Source organism: Macadamia integrifolia, chromosome 10 (assembly GCF_013358625.1).
Source record: "Macadamia integrifolia cultivar HAES 741 chromosome 10, SCU_Mint_v3, whole genome shotgun sequence".
Taxonomy (NCBI): Eukaryota; Viridiplantae; Streptophyta; class Magnoliopsida; order Proteales; family Proteaceae; genus Macadamia; species Macadamia integrifolia.
In genome coordinates, this window is record NC_056566.1 from 23,159,016 (window position 1) to 23,166,401 (window position 7,386).

The following is a 7,386-nucleotide window of genomic DNA, read 5'->3' on the forward strand; positions in this document are numbered from 1 at the left end:
GATTAACATTCATTATTCTAATCTTAAGTATATATAAAAGGAGAGAGAAATACTCAGCTTATACACTACAACTTTCTTGGGAAATTGTACTGTCTTCTCATCCATCCCTGTTGTGTCACTATCCTTTGTTGCAGAGTTCAAGGTTTCACAAGTTGAGGAAGAATATGGTGTTGCCGCAAATGACGTTGAAGGGGAGGCTTCTGTTGAGATGGATTCCTTAGTTGTTGAGACCATAGTTAACAAATTCAGATTCGGGAATTATTCGGGCGGAGAATTATTCGGAATAATTCGATTGATTCGGTCAAAAAAGCGGTCAAAAAAACGGACAAAATAAAAATCGGAGTCGGATTCGGATTCGAGAATTATTCGATTAAAAAAACAAAAGTCGGGCAAAAAATTCGGATATTATTTTTATAGTTTATTGTATATTTTTTATTTATCAAGTTATTAACTTGATTTGTATACTTAGAAAGAGCAAATTACTTTATACAATAAAGTAAAAAACTATGAAAAAATTATCATTGAACGATGGAAGCAATGGTTATTGTAATCCAATTTCTACTCATGAAATAGATTAGGCCCCAAAAGAGTGAATGCAAGATTACAACTACAATAAAACAAATAAATAAATTGACCACAAAAAATTTTCACTATCATTTTGCTTGGGTTCACAAGACCCATATTGCACTAAGATGCACTAATTTTTCAAAATTAAAGCAACAATATAAAAGAAGATTGATTGATACGGCGATATGAATCTGTCCTGGTCCCCCGGAACCTCAAATTATCCATCAAGGCTTGATATCTCCCCTATCTTAGGATGAATTGATGAAGTTATGAGAAGAAATGAAACAAAGAGTAGATTCGTACGATTGTTACAGAAGAATTAGGTGGAGAAAAAAGATGGGAAGAATGAGGTGGAAATTTGTGGGAGAAGAAGATGAAAAAAAAAATTATTTCGGTGGTGGGTACCGTGGGTTTCATATATGACGTTTTGTTTTTTTTTTTTTTTTAAATACTGTTTAAGTGTACCGAATAATTCGGTTTAATTCGGTTCGGTCCGAATTATTCGCGTCTTAAATTCAAATTAGTAAAAAGCGCGTTTTTTACCAAATTTTATTTTTAATTCGGATTTGGTCCGAATTTTTTATTTAATTCGGAAAAATTCGGTTCGGCCGAATAATTCGTGAAGTATTCGGCCGAATTGATAGCTAGGGTTGAGACTGATGCTGATGCAAGTATCACCGGTGAAGCTGGCTAGGCATATCACGAATTGTTGATAGACAGATTCGATAGGATAGATGGAGTTAAGGGCATCTGTAGGGAAATTATTGTCAGAATATTGAGAGAGCAAACTTAAGTGTCACCTTTGTGTGGGAGAACTTTCAATATATCAGATGTATGAAATTATCATAGACCTATAATAGAAATTATTAGAAAATTTGGTGGGAAGAGTCGTGTTACTTGACACTGTCCTTAAGACCGTAGATGCCCCCTATGGTGCAACCGGGAATATTGCAAATCGACCTCCAAGATAATACAGCCCAATGGCGCCTCTAGTAATCGTGTACCCAACTACTAGACCCCTTCGAATGCTATAGGGATGTGCTCAGATTAAAAACAAACACTTACAAAATGGACATGTAAATCCAACAAAATCCAAAAGAAGCAAAATTAGGAACACACTTGAATGACTCAAAGGACTTGTTCCATGTTACAAATGCTAAAACTCCTCTTTATTTATAAGACATTTGAGAAAAAGAATTAAGGGACTAGGAGACTTTAAAACTAAAGCTGAGACTACATAAATCTTTAACAACTGAAGAGATAATAAGCCTTAAAGAGGAGAATAAAATGTTTCAAAAACTGAATTGATAAGTAAACGATGAGGTATAAGAATCTTGTAAAAATTATTTTGTATTTAAACAACTATTAAAAGCTATTTTGAATCTTCATTTATTTTAAATACTTGTTTTAAAACCAACAACATCAAACTAGAGTGTGCCAGCGATTGGGTTAAAAAATTGATGTGTTGCCATAGATACCAAGGGTCGTGCGACATCAGAACACCTGATGCAAAGTAGTAGCAATGCCACCGTGAGTAGTAGGAGAAGGGAAGACATTATTCTTCTTCGGTGGAAAGTAGTAGACGATTTTACAATGAACAAAGGGACGGGCAGAGAAAAATAAAATAAAAATAAAAACATACTTGTCAAATAAGTATTCCGTCTATTATTTTTACACCATTTACTTTGGACATATTATGCATATTGCCATTTTTCATCTAAGGGCATTGCACCTTTATTATCTAACGACTAGTAGATGCTAGTATGCTTTATTCCTAGGTAACCCGCTAGCATGCCCAGCCTTTTCCCTTAAAGTTTAAAGTAATTTAATTGGGCTAATACAATTTTTATGTGAAATGAAAGGATTTACATCTATATATATAATACTAAAAAGGCAAAAAGTAAGAAGGGAGATGGTTCCCTACGAGGCAATGTGGCCCTATGCCAGTGCGGGAGCCAATGGGAACACACCTAGAAAAATTAATGGGGTGGAATTACTACATTTCATGAGAGGTAGGAATGTCATTTCACCCTCTATGTTTGGGTGCAGCGCCTCACTGCCTTTCAAGCTTCTTTTTCCTTTACAATAAATAAGATTTTCCCTAAAATATATCATTACTGACTCTTTTATGGGTGAATTTTTTTCTTCCTTCCTTCAAATTGTCAATTAATCAAGGATTGAGTTGCAGTTTTAATGTTTGATAAAATCTTGAACACCTATTAAGTTACACAAATTAGAAAAGACGATAGATGGAACTCACATCGGTAGGATCAATTTTATAGATATCCACCAAGCCTAGCCTGGATCTCAAATCACTAAATACAGCCCGACCTAGCCCATTCACATGGTAGGAATTCAAAATCAAATCCTGGCTTCCACGGTCTCATTATAACAACAACAACAACAACAATAAAAAAAATTAAGTCTTATCCCAACTTAATGAGGTTGGCTACATGGATCCAAACATATGAATAATGGGACATGACAAATGAAAGATAAATTATATAATATGAAAAATGAGAGGTGAAAGATGAAAGTAACTAAGTAAGAGGAAAGAGGACACAACACAACAAGTCCGGAGAATCAGTTAAATGGGGTCGGCCACATGGATCCTTGCTGTCTAATAGCTTTATCTAAGATCATACTTGGTATGATGCCTAAATTGTGCATGTCATTGATTGATGTCGCGAACGAATCAAAATAAACCCTAACTAAACTATGAGATAATGGTAAGAAAGGGGTCAAACCCACAGGGAACTAGAAAGCTAAATTTACTAAGATTGAGGTAAATGTGCTTTGTAAATCAATTTATAAAATCCAGAATTAAAGCTAAACTAAGTAAGTCAATTAACAAGGACAAGAATTAATGAGAAGAAGCTATCCTCAGGTTTCGAATTTGTTTTGGTATTATTACCAATCTCTAGTTCATACTTCGGTTCACTGAAACTACAAGTTCCAATGCAACCACAAAAATATAATCTTTAGCTACCCTAAACATAATCTATCCTATCAAGCACTACCGTCTATCGCCTTTGCCTAGCATGCTTAGTTTGATTGGTTAAAGGCTATCATTAGTGTATTGTAAAAATCAACATAAAATACCATTGTCTGGATAGAATAACTGAATCACAGAGACAAACATTCTAAATTAATTTAACTATTGAAAATAATCTATAATGGGAAGGGGTCTTTAACATCAAACAATCAAGTATGAATTTCAACCAGAAATTAAATAACAATAAATCAAAACTTCATCTAAACCTAAGGATAGAGAGGGGACTTAGCCGCGCTCATGGTGCGAATGAACGAAGGGTAGCAATGATAATGGCGGTGATGGAACCTCGGCGCAATGGCAATGACCTCTGTGCAATGTTGACCAGGAAAATCCATCCCAATGAAGGTGTGACCCAAGAAGAAAGGAGAACTATGAGAACCAAGAAAGAAAAATCAGCAAGCTATCTTGTGTGTGAGGAATGATATGGGTAGCCTATATCCTCGAGAATGAGTATGAAGAGAGTCCCAAGAGAAGACCAAAACAGAGATGTATGAGGAGAAAGAGGGGTGCATGTGATGGTAGAGAGGTAGCATTCAATTATGAGATAAGGAGAAAACGAGTGTAATGTAGGAAACCATGGGAAATGTGAGAAAAAATAGGAGAAAACAGAGAGAGAGAGAGAGAGAGAGAGAGAGAGAGAGAGAGAGAGAAACCGCGGGCATGGGAGAAAAAATAGGGAAGAGAGACATTGTAGGAGAGAGAAATTGTGGGTAGGGTGGTGACCGTATGAGATTAGGAAAGAAAGAGATAGATATTGGCTCGATTAGGACAAAGGGGAGAGAGAGAGAGAGGGAGAGAGAGATGTGGGAGAGATATGAACAAAGAGGGGAGCAAAATCGTGTAGAGGAGTAGTAGAAGAGGGGAATTTTAGGACAAAAAGGAATCCTATTCTAATTATGACAAGGAGAGAGAAATTATGATAGAAAATAGGAGAGGGAAGAGGAGAGAAGGAGAACTGTGGGGTTCTCTCTCTCTCTCCTCAATTTCCCCTATTTTTTTTTTATTTTTTATTCTCTTCTTCTCTTGGAAATTCTAACTCTACCCTTAATCATTTGCCCTTGCTTCTAGACTAAACCATCTCCATCCATTTAGCATCAAACCTGTGCACATCACTTGAAAACTCTACAATCAAAGATCATCACAATATGTGGTCAAATTAATCATGAAAACCTAATTAAAATTAACAATTGAATAGAAATTTCATAAATAATTACAACATGATCACATCATTCCTCACAATTTCTCCTATGGCCATTTAAGGTCTGCCCTTAGTTCTTGTAGCCCCTTCAATCTGATTCCTATTACTCCTAAGTCTCGTTAAACATGACCATACCACCTCAAATGGCTTTCTCGGAGCTTTTCATTGATCGGAGCAACTCCCAAATCAGTTCGAATATGTTCATTCCTTACTTTATCCTTCATAATTTTGTCATATATCCATCTTAACATCCTTATCTCTGTCATACATCTTCTTTATATGACACTTCTTAACTACCCAACATTCTGCTCCGTACATCATGGCCGGACACACAACAGTCCTATAAAGTTTTCCCTTAAGTTTTAAAGGGATACGTCGGTTACATAACACTCCAGACGCACCTCTCTACTTCATCCATCCCACTTTAATTCTTTGAGAGACAACATCATCTATGTCACCTTGTTTATTTATGATCAACCCATGATATCTAAAATAGTAATTTTGTGGAATTTCCCTCTCCTCAATCTTAACCATTTCATTATCCATCATAAAGTGACTGAAGTTACACATCATATATTGCATCTTCGATCTACTAATTTTAAAACTTCTTATTTCTAAAATTAATCTCCATAACTCCAGCTTAGTGTTAATCTCTGCTTTAGTCTCATTCACTAAACGATGTCATTGGCTAAAAGCATACACCAAGATACTTCATCTAAAATATTCTTGTTTAGTTCATCCATGATAAGAGCAAACAAGTAAGGGCTCAAGGCCAATCATTGATGTAACACAATCGTATTTGGGAATTCCTTGCCTTGGCCTCCCATAGATCTCAACTAATCATCATGCCCTCATATATGTCCTTAATTAACCTATGGTCTCATTATCATGGTTAAAAAACTCAGTGAAATTTTGCTAAATTTTTTATCTTGTAGAAGTGAAATAATAGGTGGAATTTCAAAATGCAATATTTCTGCAAAATTTCACTAAATTCGTTAATTTCGATTAATTTTGCTAATTTCGGTCCAAAAAATACATTGTTTCGTTGAAATTTCGATCATTTTGATTATTTCTATTTGCTCATTTCACCCATTTCAGTCATTTTGTCCATTAACCCCCCTCCCCCAATGCAAAATTCTTGGAAAAAAAAATACACTACTTCGATGAAATTTATGCATTTTGGTATCGTTTAAAAAAATGTTTTTGCCGTTTTTTCATTTTAATAGAACAAAAAAATGGAATCTTCTGTTTGGTGTGTGTGTGTGTGTGTGTGTGTGTGTATATGTGTCATTTCTGTTTTTTTGAAACGAAAAGTGAGAAAAAAAAATGATATTTCGCCAATTTGACAAAACACCCAAGAGGTGTTCTGTCAGACTTGTTTTGTTTCAATTTAAAGGCATTCGGAACTATCATTCTTGATAGTTGCTATCTCCAAAACTGGGTTCTGCACATTGACAGTGAAGGATAGTTGCTATCTCCAAAACTGGGTTCTGCAGGCTGTTCTAAACGCTTCTCCTTCTTCTTCATCTACTGTAATCACAAAGCAAACAGGAAGGTATTTAGGGCTTTTTTCGAGCGATTAGAGATAGAAATATATTCTAGCTTGACGAAGATCAAGCTTCAACGTTTTGAGGAGAAATTTCTTGTAACTCACATAACAGCTACAAGAAGGCTTCAAATATTCTCCTAATCACTTCAAATAGGTAAATCACATAGCAGGTAACATCTTCTTCTCTTCTATTTCTTCTTCTTCTCTTTTGAACCTCTTTTCTTTCTTCTTCTTCTATGGGTAAATCGCTTCATTTTTCTCTTCCATATGAAACACTAAACAAGTTTGTGTGTGTGTGTGTGTGTGTGTGTGTGTGTGTGAGAGAGAGAGAGAGAGAGAGAGAGAGAGAGAGAGAGAGAGAGAGAGAGAGAGAGAGAGAGAGAGAGAGGATAAATATTTTGAAAAGCGTATCATATTTTGAAACTCATCAACTAAACCTTCCTTTTTTCCAGTGGTTAAAACTATATCTTCTTAATAAATCCTCTAACTCTCATCAACTTAATGAGACCAAGAAGGTAACAACCACTTATGTCTCAAAGGACGGAATAGAAATTGAATCTTTTCATCCTCCATTTCAAGCCTAAAAAATATGTGGAAACAAGATGGTTATTCCTCTTAAAACTTCAAGCCATACCTATTCTCCTCTGATTGAATTTCATCTTAGTCAAGTTGTTGAATAAAATAACTTTACTAATCTATGTCTTCAATCAATTGGAAACCAAACTGATCGTATTGAGACGATCGTAGACTCATTGAAAACTTCTACTCCGTCCACTTCTCATGCTAAAATTGAGCATGTTTGGCCAACCTTTGCTTCTCAACCTAGAAGCACTCCAAAGGAATCTGCTTTGCAACCAAGAAGCAACCAGTCTGTCTTATTTAAACCTCCTCCAACTTTAGATATCCCAAAGAAGAAAATTGAGAAAACCGAGTCTAACATTCTTGATGAGATTGTGACCCAACTCCAAAAGATCTAGGTAGATCTAAAGGTAAATTAGAAGACAGCCAGGCCCTAAC